Source organism: Rhinoderma darwinii, assembly GCF_050947455.1.
Source record: "Rhinoderma darwinii isolate aRhiDar2 chromosome 2 unlocalized genomic scaffold, aRhiDar2.hap1 SUPER_2_unloc_55, whole genome shotgun sequence".
Taxonomy (NCBI): Eukaryota; Metazoa; Chordata; class Amphibia; order Anura; family Rhinodermatidae; genus Rhinoderma; species Rhinoderma darwinii.
Genome location: NW_027461724.1, coordinates 790,815 through 813,047, shown reverse-complemented (window position 1 = coordinate 813,047; position 22,233 = coordinate 790,815). Strand labels below are relative to the sequence as shown.

General features: G+C 43.7%; 1 non-coding gene and 2 pseudogenes across 1 annotated transcript; all 3 read right to left on the bottom strand.

The window, feature by feature from the left end:
* Positions 1–2,983: 2,983 nt before the first annotated feature.
* On the bottom strand, positions 2,984–3,158 carry LOC142679624 (U2 spliceosomal RNA; annotated as a pseudogene).
* A 6,846-nt stretch (positions 3,159–10,004) lies between these two features.
* Positions 10,005–10,192, bottom strand: LOC142679603 (U2 spliceosomal RNA). Its single transcript, XR_012852826.1, has one exon. It is a non-coding gene; the product is annotated as a U2 spliceosomal RNA (small nuclear RNA).
* A 6,579-nt stretch (positions 10,193–16,771) lies between these two features.
* LOC142679711 (U2 spliceosomal RNA) lies at positions 16,772–16,933 on the bottom strand (annotated as a pseudogene).
* Positions 16,934–22,233: the final 5,300 nt, after the last annotated feature.

Genomic DNA, 22,233 nt, shown 5'->3' with positions numbered 1-22,233 from the left:
CGTCTGACTCTAGCGAGAAAGGGGATGATTCAGGAGAGGAACTACCTTCCGTGAGCGTCGAGCCAACAGCCCTCATCTCGTATACAGGGAGTCCAGATTCACACAGCCTTACCTGGGTCTCTAACGGCTGACCATATAGGTCTGTATCGGGTGGGTCCCCCAAGGGCCCCGCCGCTCCCCCCTGAGGCCGTGCAGGCCGTGCAGGCCGTTCTAGAGGGGGAGGTTGCGCACATGGCGGGGTGTCGGTTGGCTCGGGGGGAACAGTGCCCACCCTCCTCACCAGTAACGACGAGGGGGCGGTCCTAGGAGGAGCCTCACTTTGCTTTACGGACGTATCCATTTGCTCCTCCCCTGTCACCCCCCTACCGGCACGCTCCTGTTTACCCTTTTTACGGGGACCCACTTTCAGCCAACCTTCCTCTTCAGACTCCGTATCTAGAGACCCAGGATTGGGAGCAGGCCCGGCATCCACTGAGCAACCAGCACTCTGGGATGCCTCAGTTATCTCACTGGCCTGCCCCTTCTCAGCCTTACGTTTGGCTTGGCGTTTTTCCTTCGCACTGGACTCCCTTCTCTCCTCTGAGGCTGTTGGCTGTGAGGTACCTGCTTTGGCTCCAACAGACCGTACCCTTGAAGCCCAGGTACCCCGCTGCTCCTTTGCAGCATTGGCTTGTTCCTCTCCCTGAGGGCGGGGCTGGTCCGCTGGTGGAGCACGTGGGGGCGCCCCGGGTTGCTCTTCTTCTCCGCTTCGGTACCTATGAGGACAAGAAAAATACAAGTGACCAGTTTTTTGACAAAAGTTGCATTTTTTTTCTTCTGTGCACTCCCTTATATTGTGCTCTTTGCTTCCACAGTTTCTGCAGGTGACATCGCAGTTAAAACTGGTATGTCCATAGGTACCACAAGCCCTGCAGAAGTTTGGCATCCCTGAGAAGTAGAGGTCGCCATTCACATTTCCAATTTTAAAACGAGCCGGTGGTAATCTCGTTTCTTGGGTGGAGGGGTCCTTAATCAGCGTAACTAAAAACTTCCATTTGGCGGTCCACACTCCACACTCGTTCATCACTTTCCCCAGGAGTTTGACATTTTTGAAGTAGGCAGCTAGAAATGCTGCCACTTCCATATCTCTCACATATGGGGAATACATTTTAATCACCACGAGTTTGGTTATTTCAAATTCATGCTCTACTACCTTGACTCCCGCTGCTACGAGTTCACCTTGTTTCCTCTCAGCTCGGTCCATAGCATCACGGAGTATTCCTTCTCCCATGAAGGTGACATCGTAGATTCCTCGCTTCGGGTAGTCCTGGATAGCCAAGAGCTCGTTCTTGTGGACCGCCAGCAGATCTTCCAAAATGGCGTGGACTAAAAATTTAATACCACGGGGACCGCCTCCACCCTCTGCCACGATAAATCGTGCAGAATTCTTAAGCCGTGCGTACACCGGCACCGCATCGGGTTCGCCTGCCATTTGCGTGGCCAGGTCGAACCGCACAGCTTTCGCTGCGCCCCTTGTCTTACGGAGACCAAGGGGCTGGGGGGGATCGCAACTCGTTGCTCAGGACTAAGCCTCTCTCCCAAATAGCAGCACGGGGGTGAAGTCCAGGCGAACCTGGACGATCCCCCGAGGCCGAGAGAGAGGGTACCTGAGCACCTTCTGACCAAAAACCTCCTGTATAAATACACTTGATCTTAGCCAAAAGGCCGAGAAGCGATAACCCGAACGGGCCGCGCGTTGACCGAGCCTGCCCAATACTGCTGTTCACCCCTTGCAGCGATTCAGCCTACTCCTAGGCAATTCCATGGGGCCCTGCAGGCTCACACACACTCACAGCTACTAAGCGGGAGGTGAATAAAGGCCGGAGAGGAAGCAAGACAGGATTTGCTTCTTTTGCTTGCACCACAATGCAGTGCTGAAAGAGGAGGAATCGACATAAAAACGCCTTCCTGGCAACGCCCAAATGCCCTCCTGCCGTGCAAACACTGGCAGCAGCAGCAGCAGCAGTAAGTGCATGCCCACTGCCACCCCTTCTCCTTTCACACCTTGTATCAGCTTTAATCCAGTCCAGTGCTGCCTGCTGAGCAGCACTGACCAACACTGCCTGGGCCCAGGCTTTTATCTCTGAGGCCCCATTATGATGTCAGAAAGCTGGCTCTGGCTCCTGAGGTCTCCACTATGACACGTGCAAAGTTCCGTCTGAACTTTATATAAGACGGTGCGGCTCAGTCAGTCACTCAGTGTTGCCTGAGAGGGCAACACTGCAACAGCCGGCCCCCAGGCTGTCTTTTTTTTGCACAGCTAGTTGCCTCCAGGAGGCCACAAGAGGGAGACAAGGGACTGCAAAATGGAAAATAGGCATCCACCAACTTTACAGACAACTTGTTCTCCTTGCTCCTACAACCTCCATCCTTGCACAGTTTGTTATTCTTCCAGGTAACATAGTAACAAATCCAAATTGCTGCTCTCTTTGTAGGCAAGCAAGGGTTTGTTGCAACTGCAATTCTTACTTCTTCTTGAAATGTAGGGACCACAGTACATTCCATCACATCCATCTAGTGTACACAGGTAGGTCCATTGTGACGGGCGGGCGGGCGGGCGGGCTGGCTGCTTTAATGGCTGTTTGCTGTTCCCCTACTCCACTCCACTATTTGACTATGGTGCTGCATCAATCAGTGGCTGGCTCAGGTGCAGCTCTTTAACCTACCTAGGAGGGAGGGTGGAAAGAAGACAAGGAAGGTGAATGAGCTGTTCCAATGTGAAATGCCGGAAACACAGAAACACAGACGACACAAAACAAGAGGTGGCAATGTATTAATTAATTGCATTTAATAAATTAGCTCATTATCACACATGACTGTACAAATGCATTGTCCAACAGGTGTTGAAATAATGGGATTAAAAGGGGAGATCCCATCCGAAAGACAAAAACAATGGCAAACACAAAAAGCACTTTTGGAATCTGATTTTAGTAAACACATAAAGAAAGGGTGCACCGGTCCTGGAAATACTGCAATACCAGGTCAATGCGTGGAGTGGACAGAGCAAGCTCTATTTCCATCTCCCTGTTCTAAAAATCCATTTAATATATGGTCCCCAGATAGGGGACGTATCAGATATTAAACTGATAAGAACAGATAAGGTTTCAACAAAATTTTATTGGCACATATATATATACAGAGAATACATTTTCATAGAATAAAATTCAGTAATAAAATGCTTGTTGTACATTTCATAAAATAATTTTTGGTGTAATACAATTCTGTAATAAATTATTTGTTTGTACATTTTTCTTTAATAAAATTCAGTAACAAAAGGTTTTTATAATTCATTTCATTAAAACCTTTTTGTAAAATTAAATTCAGTAATAAAATGTTTATTTTTAATACATTTCATTAAAATGATAAAAGCAATAAATTTTTAACGAGAAGAAGGTTTCTTTAAAAATGACAATGGCAGGATAAAACAAGCAGTAAAATCACAATTACAAATACATAAATTATTTACATGGTAATCGTGTTCCACAGAGACAGACACCACATGGATGCCGCCTCTTTTGCTCCTAGATTTTTTTTGTCTCTGAGGTAGTAGACATACAGCTCACTTAGCGCAATCTTGACACAGTCTGTAATGTCAATAAAATCACGTTTAAAAAGAAGAATGTTCCTAACCTTCCAGATGGCATTTTTAAAACAATTAATAATCATCCAGCAGATCATCTGCTGTCTGAATGATGGGCAGGTAAAAAGGCCATAAAAAACATATTCGTACTTAAAATCTTTAAGACCACAGATCCATTTTAGTAAAAGGCCTGCTTTTCTCCATACCTCCTGTGCATAGTGGCAGTTCCAGAACAAGTGCATTACTGTTTCGTCATTCCCGCACCTATCTCGTGGGCACTTGGCTCTCGCCACCAGTCCTCTCCTATGTTGGAATGCACGTGTAGGGAGGCACTGGTGGACGATTGCCCAGGCAAGGTCCTTATGCACATTTGCAAGATATTTTCCATACACATTTCGCCACACTTGCTTGGACCTTGCCTGCGAGAAATTGGACACTGCCACTGTCTCTTCTCCGTGTCTGCACGCCACTGACACCTTCCTCTGGTCCCCCAATATGTCAGGCTCCAATTCTTGGAGGCTCAGGAGCCTAACAGTCTTTTCTAGCACCACATAGTGTTTTGGGGGACACAGAAGCACAGGAGAATTTAAGGAGATACGAGCCCAACGTTTAAAAACCATGCCCGCTGCGTATTTTAAAAAGCAGCTAAAAATGCCATCGGATTTAAACATTTTAAAACAGAAGCAGAAATATTTGATATAAAAAAATGTAAAAAGGTTAGGAACATTTCTCCCGCCATTGTCTTTACCTTTATACATAAAATCACGTTTTAATTTTTCCATCTTGGAGCCCCACAGAAACATAAAACAAATGCGTGTTAGCTTTTTAATATATAAAATGGATGGAGGGAAAACCATGGCCACATAGAGCATTATTGGGATTAAAATCATTTTTATGATTAAAATTTTCCCCTCCATCGTGAGGCTCCTAAGATCCCACATTAAAACCTTCTTCTCTATTTTTGCTATCACTGAGTCCCAGTTAGAGGTCCCATTGTTCGCCTGATTAAAAACAATCCCTAAAATTTTAATCTGGTCCTTCTGCATTCTGACTCCTGGGGTCAGGGAGGAATCCCAGCCTCCTATATTAAAACAGTCACATTTATCAATGTTAAGTTTAAAACCAGAAGCCTCGCAGAAAAAGGTGGTGTTCCTCAGCGCCCTCCTCATGGATGATGAATCGGGGCACAGAATTGTCACATCATCCATGCAGCTTAATACCTTTACTTGGTTGCCCCTCCCACCAGGTATTGGGGCGCCTCTAATAACTTTATCGTTCCTGAGCATGGCTAAAAGGGGCTCCATTGCGCAAATAAATAGTAGGGGAGACAATGGGCACCCTTGCTTGACTCCAGATAAAAGAGGAACACCACTAGTTAAAAATCCATTTATAGAAATCTCACTAAAACAGGACCGATATAAAAGCATCACACGACTTATAATAAAATCAGGCACCGCCATTTTTTTAAGAACCATAAAAAGGAACTCATGGGACACTCTATCAAAGGCCTTTTCAAAGTCAAGGGATAAAATAGCAAGGTTTTGGCCTCGATCTTTAAAATACCAAATAACATCTCTTAAAATATTAAGGGACTCAGTGATAGATCTACCAGGTACCCCACAGACCTGATTTGGGTGGATTAATTTACTGATAAAAGGTTTAAAACGGACCGCTATCAGTTTGGCTAAAATTTTATAATCTACATTTAAAAGCGTAATCGGGCGCCAATTTTTGAGCTGGTCCTTTCCACCCTTCTTTTTAAAAATTAGGGACACAATCCCCCTTCTCCAAGAAGGGGGCAGCTCTTTTACAATAAAAGCCTCTTTATATAGTAAAATCATATCCTCTTTTAAAACATCCCAAAAAGTTAGATAAAATTCAATAGGCAACCCATCCTCCCCAGGGGCCTTTCCCGCTGAAAAACTTTTAAAAACAAATAAAAGTTCCTCTAAATTAAGATCCCGGGATAAAACCTCCTGGTCCAAAGTATCTAACTTAAAATCAAGGGAGTTAAGAGCATGATTTAAAAAGGATTCATCAATAGCTTTTTTGCTAAAAAGGAGTTGGTAAAAATTAAAAGCTGCATTTAACATTCCTCCCACGGAAGTCTCCCCTTCTAGGTTTAAAATAGCGTCTCTTTTGTCATTTACCTTTTTAAAAAAGAATCGGGAGCACTTCTCGTCTTCTTCTAGATGCTTCACGTGGGAGTTAAAAATTATTTGTTTACCTTTATCATCAAGACATTTTTTTATTTCAGCTTTTAAGTTTAAAATATCAGAATCCACATCAAACCCAACATCCTTCAATTTAAAAAGCACATGTAGACGCTTATTAAGAACATAAAACCACTGTTTCTTTTCTCTAGCTTTCTTCCTACCTGCTCGGATAAAAAATAATTTAATTTTTGGTTTAATGCCCTCCCACCAGTGCAGCATGGTCTCGTGGGGTTTTCTCTGTAATTGCCAGCACTGGTAGGTCCGCACAAACTCATTTTTAATTTCGGGGTCCTCCAGGAGTGTGGCGTTCAACCTCCAGAGGCCCTTACTTACTTTTTGCTCTCCCTCGAGCTCCAGAGACACATTTAGGAGTTTGTGATCTGAAAAGATATTATTTAAAAGCATGCATTTTTGAGGGGTAAAATCATGAGAGGCAAAGATAAAATCGATTCTGGAGCTCACTCTTCCATTCGACCATGTGGCGCCTGGGTCTCCTGGCAAGAGATCCTTCCAGCAATCGCGTAATTTAAAATCATCAATAAAATTTTTGAGCAGGTAGGTAGTTAGGTCTTTTCTATTTGCATCACCCCCCTGCCGGCACTCTCCTTCTCTTATGCAGTTAAAATCACCCCCTACCAGCAGGGGGGTAGACCCAACACAAAACAGTGGTAATATATTAAAAAGTTCTGCCCGCTCCTGTTTGTCAGGAGGGGCATACACATTTAAAATACGAATTAAAAGTCCATTAATATGTAGGTGGGTTAAAACAGCTCTGCCGGGCATAATCTCAATCACATTTTGTATGGAAATAAAACGGCCACGGCAGAGTAATCCCACACCTGAAGAACGACAGTCATTGGCTCCAGACCACACCGAAGGGCCCAGCTTCCAGTCTTGTTTTAAATCCATATAGTCCATGCTGTTAGGGATTCCACACTCCTGCAGTAGGCAAAAATCAAAGTCCATTGTCTCAAGAAAAGAAAATAAAGCAGCCCTGCGAACAGGGCTCTTTAGGGACCTCACATTCAGTGAGGAGAATTTTAAGGTACTAGAAGGCATCACTTATGGAGAGTCAGTGTCCACGTCTGAGGAGCCCGACCCCGATATACTCTGGGAGTCAGGCTGCCCCGCATCCGGGGACGCGAACTCCAAGATGTTCACAGGGTCAGAGCCGGATAGATGTTTAGACCCGACTCTTCCCCTGAATTCGCTTTCATCCGAGCTGCGGCATAGTGTTTTCCTCTTAATTGTGGACACGTCCTCTTCTCTCGTCCTCTTCCCCGTACTGGATAAATCCATACGCGCTCCGTCCTCGTCCTCCTCACTCGATGTCTCCTCGGTCTCCTGGCTGATGTCATCTCCGTCACGATCTCCGGCCTCTGCTACCTCAGGTGCGGCTACAGGTCTCTCCGGATCGCTGGTCATCTCGGGTTGCTCAGGAGCCTGTGAGGTCCCTTCCTTCTTTCTCATCATTCCGCCTACTGCATCTAAAGCCGTCTGCATCCGACCCTCTATTGGCGTAACAAGAGGGACGGACTCTAGCTCCCCAGCCGATCGGTGGCGGCTGGTGCTTGGGGTATCCCGCAAGGAGCCCCTGCGTCTGGACTCCTTATTTGGCTCTTCACCAGCCACCATCTCTGCCCAGTCCCCTTTTGTGGGTATCGAGGACCGGCGAGACTTTTTTCCGACCGGTTCCGGGTTGGAGCTTGGGGCCTTCATTACAGAGCTAGAACAGCCCTGCTCGGCCCCCTTGGAATCCCTAGGACCACCCTCCACACGTGGAGTGGAGGGTATTGGCCCTGACCCTTCGGTAGGTCCCGGGGCATTACCAGCAGTGCCCACACCTGTTGCAGGCTGCTGCCCTGGCCCCGGTCGGGGTGGCCCAGGTTTGGGTTCACCCCTCAATGACTGCGTTCTCTTTGGACAATCTTTGTACATGTGTCCTGTCTCCCCGCACAGGTTACACATGGTGCTGGAACTGCACTTGGAGGCCACGTGCCCAAGGCCTCCACATTTGTTACAGCGTATGACATGACCTTCACTGCATGCGTCTTTTGTATGTCCATACGACTGGCAGTTCCAGCAGAACCGGGGCATCTGGGGGTAAAAGAGATAACCCCGGTTCCTCCCAATGGCAAAGTTGGCTGGCGGATGTACAAAGCCTCGTATGCCACTTGGGTCTTGGAAGAACTTCACGAAGTACTTCCGTTTGCCATTCCAGAAGCCCTCTGCATTTTTTACTTCATGGCTGAAGTGTATCTCTTTACAATATCGCCCTAGGAAAATCTCGATGTCCCTGGCAGGGACAAACGGGCTATGCATCACCACGACGAGTGGAATGGATTCCTCGCCGTAGAGGAACGAGAAATTGAGCCCGTCCAGGCGCTCATCTGTCTGGTCCGCACCAGACAGGGCTGCACAGATGGTGTCGCAGCAGGCCGCGGTACAAAAGGAGATGGTATATCGTCCGCGGCCTTCCTGGTCATTAAGACACAGGATATTCTCCCGTCTGAGGCCGAAGAAGCCAAGCAAGATTTCCCCTACTATGAACTTCAGGTTCCTCCGCTGGCGATGTTTCTCCTCGACCTCAATCCGGATAGATTGTCGCAACTGGGTCTCCCCAGTCACGAATCCGTATGTGAACGGCATCACAGCTTGTCCCAACACAGCTTGTCGCAACAAGGAATCGCCCTTCTAGGCCGTCCGGCGCAAGCCGTCCGCCTAGTGATCCCTTCTCGTTGCCTGAGGACTAGTCCGACTACCCAATAGCTGCAGGGGGGTGAAGTCAAGGCGATAAACCTGTGACGATCCCCCCAGGCCAAGTAGCCGGGTACCCCAGGCACCTTCTGACAAAACCTCCTGTATAAATACACTTGGTCTTAGCCAAAAGGCCGAGAAGCGATAACCCGAACGGGCCGCGCGTTGACCGAGCCTGCCCAATACTGCTGTTCACCCCTTGCAGCGATTCAGCCTACTCCTAGGCAATTCCATGGGGCCCTGCAGGCTCACACACACTCACAGCTACTAAGCGGGAGGTGAATAAAGGCCGGAGAGGAAGCAAGACAGGATTTGCTTCTTTTGCTTGCACCACAATGCAGTGCTGAAAGAGGAGGAATCGACATAAAAACGCCTTCCTGGCAACGCCCAAATGCCCTCCTGCCGTGCAAACACTGGCAGCAGCAGCAGCAGCAGCAGAAAGTGCATGCCCACTGCCACCCCTTCTCCTTTCACACCTTGTATCAGCTTTAATCCAGTCCAGTGCTGCCTGCTGAGCAGCACTGACCAACACTGCCTGGGCCCAGGCTTTTATCTCTGAGGCCCCATTATGATGTCAGAAAGCTGGCTCTGGCTCCTGAGGTCTCCACTATGACACGTGCAAAGTTCCGTCTGAACTTTATATAAGACGGTGCGGCTCAGTCAGTCACTCAGTGTTGCCTGAGAGGGCAACACTGCAACAGCCGGCCCCCAGGCTGTCTTTTTTTTGCACAGCTAGTTGCCTCCAGGAGGCCACAAGAGGGAGACAAGGAACTGCAAAATGGAAAATAGGCATCCACCAACTTTACAGACAACTTGTTCTCCTTGCTCCTACAACCTCCATCCTTGCACAGTTTGTTATTCTTCCAGGTAACATAGTAACAAATCCAAATTGCTGCTCTCTTTGTAGGCAAGCAAGGGTTTGTTGCAACTGCAATTCTTACTTCTTCTTGAAATGTAGGGACCACAGTACATTCCATCACATCCATCTAGTGTACACAGGTAGGTCCATTGTGACGGGCGGGCGGGCGGGTTGGCTGCTTTAATGGCTGTTTGCTGTTCCCCTACTCCACTCCACTATTTGACTATGGTGCTGCATCAATCAGTGGCTGGCTCAGGTGCAGCTCTTTAACCTACCTAGGAGGGAGGGCGGAGAGAAGACAAGGAAGGTGAATGAGCTGTTCCAATGTGAAATGCCGGAAACACAGAAACACAGACGACACAAAACAAGAGGTGGCAATGTATTAATTAATTGCATTTAATAAATTAGCTCATTATCACACATGACTGTACAAATGCATTGTCCAACAGGTGTTGAAATAATGGGATTAAAAGGGGAGATCCCATCCGAAAGACAAAAACAATGGCAAACACAAAAAGCACTTTTGGAATCTGATTTTAGTAAACACATAAGGAAAGGGTGCACCGGTCCTGGAAATACTGCAATACCAGGTCAATGCGTGGAGTGGACAGAGCAAGCTCTATTTCCATCTCCCTGTTCTAAAAATCCATTTAATATATGGTCCCCAGATAGGGGACGTATCAGATATTAAACTGATAAGAACAGATTTTTTTGAGTTGACTACCCCAACAAAGGAGGTAACCGTTTATTTAAAATTTTGAACAAATTTACAATAAATCAATACATTTCATCAAAAATTTACATAAATTTACAATCATGGTTTTTAATACAGATAAATACAAATTGTCAAATAAAAACAATTTATAAAAGGGCACTTGGTGGCATCATATTATGGAACTCCATTCACTTAAAAACCATTTTCTACATAAAACAGGAGAGAGTTTTTTATCTAAAAGAAAATATTTGTACATTTCATTAAGACAAATGGCTAAAACATCTTCCACAGCTAAAACTTCATGCTTAAATAATAAAATGTTTCTGGCCGCCCACAGAGCTGCTTTTACGCAGTTGGTGATCTTCCATGCCATCATTTTTCGAGTCTGTGTTGGGCATTCCAGGCATCCATATAAAACGCCATCACTTGTGTATCTCCGAAGTCCTGTAATCTTCTGTACCAAGGGGAGGATTCTTGTCCATATCAATTGCGCGTAAAAACATTCCCAGAATAGGTGGTAGACTGTCTCGTCATCTCTACATCCTCCCCTTGGACACGCAGCCGAGTTGGTCAGTCCCCTTCGATGCTGGAATGCCCGGCATGGAAGACACTCGTGGGCACAGCTCCAGGCCAGATCTTTCTGTGGGTTAAAAAGATATTTAGCGCTCACCATCTTCCATATTTCTTTGCATTTTTGTTCATTAAAATTACTGATGGGAGCTACTAAAACATTTTCTTTTATCGTTTTTAAAATTCCTTTACTATTTTTTACTTCGTTAATATTTTTGTCTTTTAAGTTAAAAAGGTTTACAATTTTTTCTAAAATCTTATACTGGCCAGAAAGGTTAAAAGCATACGGGGAGCTTAAAACCGTGGAGAACCAACCGTTCCTCCTCATAAAATAACCTGTGTTAAAACGTATAAAATATGACCAGTAATGTTCCTTAAAAACTGCATTAAGACATAAAGTAAAAAATTTTATTAAAAGGAATGCTTTTATATCGGGGAAATCTTTCCCCCCCATTGGTTTGGGTAATATTACCTTCTCTCTCCTGAGCTTTTCCATCCTGGAGTTCCATAAAAATGTAAAACATGCTTTAATTATTTTTTTCAATAAAATCTCAGGGGGAGGGAATACCATACTTAAATATAATAAAATAGGTAAAATCACCATTTTTGTAATTAAAACCTTTCCCTCCATTGTTAACTTTCTCATGTTCCACATGCAAATTTTCTGATTGACTTTTTGTGCCACCAAGTCCCAACTGGTAAAACCATTATTTGACTCATTGAAGGAGACTCCTAAAATTTGTACAGACTCTGACACAGGGACTGGAATGTCCATTAAAACCATTTTGCCGATATTTAAGATGTTACTTTTATTAAAATTTACTAAAAAACCGGAGGAGCAACAGAATTGGTAAATCTGTTTAAAAGATTTCTGTAATGACAGGGTGTCCCTGCAAAGGACCGCGACATCGTCCATGTACCCCACCACTTTAGCCTCTAGTCCCCCCCCGCCCGGCAGGGGGACTCCGCTTATCTGCTTATCCTTTCTTAACCTGCAGAGTAGAGGCTCGATCGCACAAATAAAAAGTAGTGGGGACAAGGGACACCCCTGCTTCACTCCGGAATTTAAAAGGACATCCTGTGTCTTAAAACCCTTTACTAAAATTTTGCTAGTACAATTTTCATAAAAGGCCTTCAGAGACTGTAAAAAACCTTCCGGTATACCCATTTTTTCTAAAACCTTAAAAAGATAAAAATGTGACACTCTATCGAAGGCTTTCTCAAAATCTATAGATAAAATTGCCATTTTACCTCCTCTCTCTTTCGTGTCACTGATCACATCTTTTAAAAGGTTTAAATTATCCCATATACTCCTCCCGGGTATCCCACAGACCTGATTGGAGTGTATGATCTGGCCTATCACTGCTTTTAATCTGTTCGCACATATCTTCGCCATTACTTTGTAGTCAGAGTTTAGCAAAGTGATAGGCCTCCAATTTTTAATGTCTGTTTTGTCCCCCTTTTTGTAAAGCAGGGACACTTCGCCTTTCTTCCAGGACCCTGGGAGGGCTTTTGTTCTAAAAACTTGGGTAAAAAGAGGGTGGAGATCCTCTTTTAAAATACCATAAAATATAACATAGAATTCTATAGGTATACCGTCAGGGCCAGGGACTTTACCTGTTTTAAAACTCTTTGTAGTTTCTAAAATCTCCTGTTCCGTAATATCCTGTAATAAAAACACTTGGGAAGCAGGATTTAAAACAGCATCCACCTCCTTCAATGAGTCGTTCATAAAATCAACATCAACATGTTTTGTATTAAAAAGATCCGCATAAAAACCGTGCACCTTTTTTAAAATGTTTTGGGTATTTGTTTCCCCATCTATCTCATTTAACAGGGTATGCTTATCATTTATTTTCTTGAAGAAGTACCTGGAGCAGGTCTCATTTTCTTCAAGATGTTTTACCTTAGAGCGAAAGATTATCTCCTTTCCCCTCTGCTCCAGGCACTGGGAGATTTCTTTTTTAATTTCGGTGATCTCCTTCTCCACCTGCATACCCTGTTCTCTGAACTTGTATTGGGTCTGCAGACGGGTATTTAAATTAGCATAAAATTCAGATTTCTCTTTTGCTTTCTTCATCCCAGCTTTAATAAAAAAATCTCTTATCTTTATTTTCATTTTTTCCCACCAGGAAACAATTAGCATATTGGGATGTCTTACCCGTCTGCAGCCCTTATAAAAGGTGATAAAATCGGATAAAATTTGCGGATCCTCTAAAAGGGATACGTTTAATTTCCAGGCTTTCTTCGGAGTTCTCCTTTGATCGTTCAAATTAACTTTAAAATATAAAAGTTTATGGTCAGAAAACACGTTAGAATTAAGATCACATTTAAAAGGCAGTATTTGATAAGAGCAAAAAATAAAATCAATCCTGGAGCTGCAGTTTACATTGCTCCAGGTGACGCCGTCCTCTTCCGGTAGATCCCTATTGCATTTTTTAAAAACATCAGTAAGTTTAAAATCCACTGTAATATCTTTTAAAATAGACGGGGTTTTATCATAGTTTCGACTTACTGAATTAGAGAACCGGCGTTCCCCCTTTAAAATACAATTAAAATCACCAGCTAAAATAAGTGGTTCTGAATCATTGATAAAAAGGGGTAAAATTTCTAGCATTTTTGCTCTTTCTTTTTTGTCTGTAGAACCATAAAAGTTTAAAAACTGCCATCTAACACCGTTTATAAAAGCTTTGACCATTAAAATTCTGCCTGGTAAAATTTCATAAAAACGATCAATTAAAACGTTCCCTTTGAATAAAATGGCGACACCTGCGGCTTTTGATTCATTGGACCCGGACCACACTGAAGGTCCGAGTCTCCAGTCTTCCTCATATTTTTTATAATTCATGCGGTGAGGTATGCAGCATTCCTGTAGGAAAAACACTGAGGCGGTAAAAACAGAAAGGTAGTTGAAAAGGGCAGCTCTTCTTGTCTGTGAGTGCACGCTTCTTACATTAAGGGAAAGACCACATAACTCAGCCATGAGGAAAAGGGAGAGAGACAGTCTATTTTTATCTTACCCGAGGAGGCCTCAGCAGTCCTCCGCGTCGCCAGACACCCCACTCGAGCTCTCATCATCATATTTCCTCGAGTCAAATGTACGCATCGATGAGGTTTGAGAGGAAGACCCGTCACTCAGCTGACCCCCCATACCTAAGGCGCTTCTTGAAAATGGGTCCCAGACGGACTCAACGGGTAAGATTCCGCAATCTTTGGCAGCGTCCTCCCCTTCTATAGGGGCAGGAATCGCGCTTCTGGACGTCTCAGGGACCACGCTTACCTCGGAGGCAGCTGTCCCTATATCCCCCAACTGTCTGGAAGGGGGGGGACCTTCAGTTGTCGCTTCCGGGGGCACGTCAACTGGTTTCCCTGCCTTCAACCTGGCAGGTACTCCCATCGGCACCCCCGCTGCCACCTCCGAGTACGCCCTACGTCTCTTAGTGAGCGCTGCCGCTCCGCCCGGGACCTCTGCCTCAGGTACAGACTGACCCAGCATCTCTTGCAGGCCAGTAGGATCAGCTTCATCCGAACTATCCTGCGCCCCAGTCTCCTGGGGGGGCTCTTTCGTCCGCTGATCACTGGCTCTGCGTTTTTGTCGCCTCTGCTCTTTAGGGTCACCTGTTTGGGGGGGTCTGCTGGAGGTATCCATTTCGTCTTGCTCACCTCCTTGGGGTTCCTCTCATTGTACGGGGGTGATCTGGCCTGCGGGCCGCTCGGGACGCCTTGGCCGTTCCTCAGGTTGTTCCAACTCCTTAGATCTGTGGGGACAAGTAGCATAGAGGTGACCAACTCGGCTGCAAAAACGGCACCTTTTCCCCAGAGGGCAAGTTTTGGTCTCGTGCTCAGAGCTGCCGCAGTTCCTACAGGTGCTGTCACAAGACTCCTTGGTGTGACCGTACTTTTGGCACTTCCTACAGAATGGAGGCATCCCTGAAAAATAAAAGTCTCCGGCCATATCACCTATTTTAAAACGTGCTGGCGGCAACATTATCCCTCCTGTAAAATTGGCATCTTTATAACATGTTACATTGAATCTCCACTTTGAGGTCCATACACCAACCTCATTCATGACTTTGCCAATACATTTCACAGTTTTAAAATAAGGGAATAAAAAGGACATCACTTCTTTTAAGTCGGCAAAAGGGCAGTACATCTTTATAACTATCATTTTAGTGATGTCCATAACGTGCTCATAAAAATCAACACCGTCCAGTCTCGGGTCATTTTTTACCGTATAAGCCGCCAGCAGATCTCGGAATACTCCATTCTGTATGAAAGTAACGTCGTATGTCCTCCTTCTTGGGTAATCCTGCACCGCCAAAATTTCTCGCTTCTGGATGTTGAAGATACCAACAAGTACGGTCTCCACCACGAATTTTAAGCCGCAGGTCGTCGCCTTCTCCTCCGATAGCACTACACGAATTGTGTTTTTAATCCGGGCATAAGCCGGTATCTCACATGGATCCTCGTCCATGGTGAGTAAGGTTTTTTGGGATCGTTACGCTACTCCTTAGTAGGCGCAACTTTGGGCGCAACTCCCCTTTTCGGTCGAAACCTACACGGGGGTATATGGATCGCAACCCGTTGCTCAGGACTAAGCCTCTCTCCCAAATAGCAGCACGGGGGTGAAGTCCAGGCGAACCTGGACGATCCCCCGAGGCCGAGAGAGAGGGTACCTGAGCACCTCCTAACCAAGACCAGGCAGCACTGACTACAAGTAATCAGAACTACACTTGATCTCAGCCAGAAGGCCGAGAAGCGATAACCCGAACGGGCCGCGCGTTGACCGAGCCTGCCCAATACTGCTGTTCACCCCTTGCAGCGATTCAGCCTACTCCTAGGCAATTCCATGGGGCCCTGCAGGCTCACACACACTCACAGCTACTAAGCGGGAGGTGAATAAAGGCCGGAGAGGAAGCAAGACAGGATTTGCTTCTTTTGCTTGCACCACAATGCAGTGCTGAAAGAGGAAGTATCGACATAAAAACGCCTTCCTGGCAACGCCCAAATGCCCTCCTGCCGTGCAAACACTGGCAGCAGCAGCAGCAGCAGCAGCAGCAGTAAGTGCATGCCCACTGCCACCCCTTCTCCTTTCACACCTTGTATCAGCTTTAATCCAGTCCAGTGCTGCCTGCTGAGCAGCACTGACCAACACTGCCTGGGCCCAGGCTTTTATCTCTGAGGCCCCATTATGATGTCAGAAAGCTGGCTCTGGCTCCTGAGGTCTCCACTATGACACGTGCAAAGTTCCGTCTGAACTTTATATAAGACGGTGCGGCTCAGTCAGTCACTCAGTGTTGCCTGAGAGGGCAACACTGCAACAGCCGGCCCCCAGGCTGTCTTTTTTTTGCACAGCTAGTTGCCTCCAGGAGGCCACAAGAGGGAGACAAGGGACTGCAAAATGGAAAATAGGCATCCACCAACTTTACAGACAACTTGTTCTCCTTGCTCCTACAACCTCCATCCTTGCACAGTTTGTTATTCTTCCAGGTAACATAGTAACAAATCCAAATTGCTGCTCTCTTTGTAGGCAAGCAAGGGTTTGTTGCAACTGCAGTTCTTACTTCTTCTTGAAATGTAGGGACCACAGTACATTCCATCACATCCATCTAGTGTACACAGGTAGGTCCATTGTGACGGGCGGGCGGGCGGGCTGGCTGCTTTAATGGCTGTTTGCTGTTCCCCTACTCCACTCCACTATTTGACTATGGTGCTGCATCAATCAGTGGCTGGCTCAGGTGCAGCTCTTTAACCTACCTAGGAGGGAGGGCGGAGAGAAGACAAGGAAGGTGAATGAGCTGTTCCAATGTGAAATGCCGGAAACACAGAAACACAGACGACACAAAACAAGAGGTGGCAATGTATTAATTAATTGCATTTAATAAATTAGCTCATTATCACACATGACTGTACAAATGCATTGTCCAACAGGTGTTGAAATAATGAGATTAAAAGGGGAGATCCCATCCGAAAGACAAAAACAATGGCAAACACAAAAAGCACTTTTGGAATCTGATTTTAGTAAACACATAAGGAAAGGGTGCACCGGTCCTGGAAATACTGCAATACCAGGTCAATGCGTGGAGTGGACAGAGCAAGCACTATTTCCATCTCCCTGTTCTAAAAATCCATTTAATATATGGTCCCCAGATAGGGGACGTATCAGATATTAAACTGATAAGAACAGATAAAGGTTTCCACTCAGATCCGTCTCGAGTTAAATTTTAAACTTCAAATTTAAAAGACTTGATCATCATTATGAAAAAACCAAATATAATTTTAATTTCTCTCTCTTTTTTTTTTTTTTTTTAAAGTAAAATTAATAAAACAAACCGTTTCTTAAAGCGATTACACCAAGCATATCCACAAGATGTTCTCGAAGATCTTGACCGTCCCATTCCAAATTTACAATACATGCCAACCAGGTTGGCACTTCATATCTCTACAGAAAATCCGGTACACTCCCTCTCAAACAGGTTCGTACCCGCCTCCGAACCTTCTCAAAATTAATTTTATCTCTTAATCCCTCCACGTCTTTTACTAGTTTGTCTCTTTCTGCTCTATCTTCATCTGAAACTACATTTTGTTCCACAATTTTTCTCCTTTTTGTTTCATCACTTTTTTCAACTTCAACACTTTTCCCCGCTCCTCCCTTTTTCTGTGGCTTATCCTCTTTTTGTGGGGTAACTTTCTCTTCCTTTCTGTTAACTATCACTTCCTTTCTTTTAACTGTCTTCTTACTCTCCTCCTTTGCTTCACTTATACTTTTTTTTGGACAATTTTTAAACACATGCCCTTCTTCTCTACACATGTTACACACTTTGCCCTTCTCACAATCATTATACTTATGACCTTCCTTAAAACATTTTGTACAAATTATTTTTCCACAATTCTCCTTCTCATGCCCATACTCTTTACAATTGTGGCAAAAAATCCCCATTCCAAAGAAATACAGATTCCCACTTGCACTGCCAATTTTAAAGCGTGCTGGAGGAAGCAATAAGTTTCCAGCCTCTCCAACTGCCTTAAACTTACACAGGAATTTCCATTTACCTGTCCAGAATCCAAACGGATTAAAGACCTTACCCTTCTCCACCACTTCCTCACAGAACTTAGTGAGAAACCACATAATGTCATCCTTATTTACATAAGGTGAAAACATTTTGACAATCACCAACTTTTTACTTGGAGCAAAGTGTGGTGTTACTGTCACACCAACCAGTCTTGGATCCTGCTTCTTCTCCTTCAAAGTGTCCAGAAATTTCAAATAAATGTCCTCCGTATGAAAGGTGACGTCGAAACATCCTCTTCTTGGATAGTCCATTACAGACAAAATCCATTGTCTCTCCAACTGGAAAAGACCAAGCAACAGTACCTTAGTTAGGAATTCCAAGTCCTTGCCTTGTCCTCCAGATTCCTCCATAGAGAAGCGAACCGCATTCCGAGTCCGCATGTAGTCAGGAATTTCCTCCATCCTGCCGCAATAGAAGCCAACGATCCAACGAAAATCCAACGAAATCCAAACGAAATCCAAAGATAATACCTTCAGCACCTAAATGCCAGGCAAGTGATCGCTCCCCGTTGCCCTGGACTAATCCTCCTCCCCAATAGCAGCAGAGGGGTGAAGTCTCTCCTAAGAGAAACGATCCCCCCAGGCCAAGGAAAAGGGTACCAGGGCACCTCCTGACCAAGAAACAAGGCAATACCCTAAAGTTTTTTTTTTCTACTCAGATTTGAAATCTTAAAACGCAAAACATAGGTTGAAAGTCTTAGATTTCATCAAAACCATCATTGTAGTATGAATATATAATTTTCATGATCTTATCCATTTTTTAATTGTTATTATTACTTTTTTTCTCTTTTTTTAATATGTTTTGTTTTCTTTTTTTTTTTAATTATATTTTAACTTTTTTTTTTTTTTTTTTTACAGGTATAACAAAGAAGAAAACAATACAAGATCACAAGGTAAGTACATTCCACATTTCTGGTTTCCAAATCTCATTTGCTCTCACAGTACCTAGTAATACTTTATCTCTCCAAAAATATACATACAGATAGCTTAAACATAGTTTAAGACAGTTTTCAACAGATATCTGATCTCTTTTAAATAATACAATATTTCTTGCTTTCCATAAAGCCATCTTAACACATGTAAATATTAACCATACGACTTTAAAATCCTCTTTACCAATGCCCAATCCATAAAAGATCATATTAAAATCAAAATGATCAATTTTGCTCAAATATTTAACTAAGATGCTAACTTTCCTCCAAATCTTTTGTGCAAATGAGCAATTCCAAAAAATATGCGTTGGCGTTTCACTTCCGCTACATCTTACTCTTGGGCATCTTTCATGTCTTACCAAACCTCTTCTATGCTGAAATTCTCTTGTAGGTAAGCAATCCTTCAACATACACCACAACAGGTCCTTATGTTCGTTAGACAAGTAAAACAGGTTAACATTGATCCAAATACCTTGTACAATTCTTACAGAGAAACCTGTTACAGAACTCATAATTTTCCTCTCATCTAAGATCTTTAACACTTTTCTATGATTAGTAATAATACTTAAGTCAGATTTTAACAACTCAAACTCCCTTAAAATTTTCTCTAAAATAATATAATGTTCTGGTGGTAAAAACTTATATGGTCTGTTTAAGTCAATTTCTAACCACTTGTATTTCCTTATATAAAACCCAAGATTATAAATAAGAAAAGTTTTTATCTTTGAACTGGGCCCCAATAAAGTGCTTGTACAATAGGCCAAATATTTAATATACAAAAAAGACCTAATATCGGGGAAGCCTTTCCCTCCTTTATTCTTAGGTTTATACAACTCCTCCCTTTTGACTCTTTCCATATTTGATTTCCATAGGAAATAAAAACAGATTTTAATAAGTTTTTTCATGATATTATTTGGGGGGATAAAAACAGCAGATATGTACAAAATCATGGGGAGTAAAACCTGTTTTATGATCAAAATTTTACCTTCAAGAGTCAAAGTTCGCAAATTCCAAAAGGAAATCTTTTTCCTTACCCTTTCCAGCAAGGATTCCCAATTTTTTATATTCCCACAAGATTCTGAAAAATAGATACCTAAAATCTTCATGTCATGCATTTTAAGCAACTTACAATCAGGTTCAAGGGTAAATTTCCCAATTGTTAAAACACCGGTTTTATCTAAATTCACTTTGAAACCTGATGCTCCACAGAACCAATCCACTGTTCTTAAAACCCTATTAAAACTTCTAAGATCACGCACCAAAACTGTCACGTCATCCATATATGCAATAACTTTAACTTGTTCATTTTTACAGCCCGGGATAAAAAAACCGTTAATTACTTTATCTTTTCTAAAGGCCTCTAAGAGGGGTTCAATTGCACATATAAATAAGATAGGTGACAGAGGGCAGCCCTGTTTCACCCCACATCGAATATGAACTTTATCAGATAAGGAACCATTAACTGAAATTTTACTAAAACCTCCATTGTATAAGATTTTAATACGATTAATAAAACCCTCTGAACATCCTAATTTGCTTAAAACTGTGAATAAGAAATCGTGTGAAACTCGATCATAAGCTTTTTCAAAATCAAAGGAGATCAAAGCTAAATCCTGATTGCGGTCCTTGCTGTCCCAAATAATATCCCGTAGCAAAACCAAAGAATCGACAATTTTTCTTTTTGGCACAGCGCATGTCTGGTCAACCCCAATTATTGATGCTATCACTTTTTTTAAACGATTCCCTAACAATTTCCCAATCTTTAGAACATAAAAAACCTATCCCGTCACTTTTGAATTCGTTTCCACCTGAAAAACAAGATTTACCTTTCCATATACCTTGTAGATACTTATAACATAATCTCTTTTCTAAATTACATTCCTGTAAGAAAACAAAGTCATAATTTTCATTATTAAAAAAATCATAAATGGCTGTACGTTTATATTGGTTATTAAACCCCTGAACATTCAGGGAGGCAGCCCTGATCATCTTTTAACCAAGATGCCAGGGCTTTCTCCCCCGCCCTCATCGATAAATGGTGGAGAAGTATCAATCTTCAGATCTTCAGCTCCAGATGAGTCAGAGGGAGAAATATCTCCAAGAAGATCATAAACCTTGCTTTTCTTCCCACTTTGGTCAGTCTCTTCATCACTCACTTTCTCTTCTTCTCTAGTATATCTTTTTAAACTTTTTGTTGCCACCTCCATCTCCTCCTGAGCACCAGACGAACCTGCTTGCCCAGGGGGTGAAAGGGGAGTCTCCAACACCACAGTTAATTCCTCTTTTTTCTTCTCCTTTTTCTCTTTTGATATTTTTTTCTCTTTTTCTACCACTGAAGCCTCCACACCTGAGGATTTTGTTTTCCCCTGGGAGCTCTTTTTATCCTTCTTTTTTTCCTCTTTTTTTTCCTTGCCCTTATTCTGTACCACAGAACCTATAGGAGCCTGCGCCTCTTCTGGAGGCACGAAGTCCTCATCTGACAAAATTTCCTCCACTCTTTTTTTAGGACAATCTGTTTCCTGATGAACGGAATCATGGCATTTCATGCAACGCTTACAGGCCATGTCAGCATGTCCATATTTGCGACATCTACGACAGTATTGGGGCATCCCCGTAAAAAAAAGATAACCCCTACTCCTGTTGATGAAAATAATAGGGGGTGGTCTCAGAACACCCCCCTCAGCAGTCGGATCTTTTTTAAAGACCACACTGTAGATCCTTTTCCCATTCCATGCACCGAAATTAGTAATCCCATGTTTCTTAAGGGTCACCTTCTCACAAAAGTTGTACAAAAAAGATGTGACTTCCATATCAGAAATAAATGGGTTGTACATTTGCACTGTCAGCAGTTTATATTGATATTGAAACAAAGGAAGGACCTTTACTCCCTCCAACATAGCATGTCCTCTATTTCGCTCATAGAGAGCATACGCTGCTTCACAAATCCCACAAGAGTTCAAAGTAACATCGTGAATTCCACGGGAGTTAAACGATTGAACACAAAAATAATCCCCATCCTTGATCTTCAGGATAGGACCAAACACATTGGAATAAAGAAACCCCAGTTCTTTTACCTGGCGGTATTGCGGCGAGATGACAAAACGAATCGTGTCCTTCAAAGGAGTATCATCCGCAAAGAAGTCCTGGAAATTATCCGATCTTCCTTCCATCGTTCCAAATGAAAAATATACTCACAGCCCAGAAATCCAAGCTCGATCGCCTCCTGATCCAAATCGATAATCCAGAATCCCACGTCCAAAGAATTTCTCCCTCCACGAAAAGAATCCGGATCCTCCTAAGGAAAAGGCACTACAGCTTTCAGCCACCCCTCAATAGCAGCAGTTCGGTCCGAAAACCGAAAAGGCCGAGCAGGTAGGTTTCCACTGTAGGAACCTTGCCTAATGGTTTCAAACCCACTACAGATCTGAGCCAAAAGGCCGAGAAGCGATAACCCGAACGGGCCGCGCGTTGACCGAGCCTGCCCAATACTGCT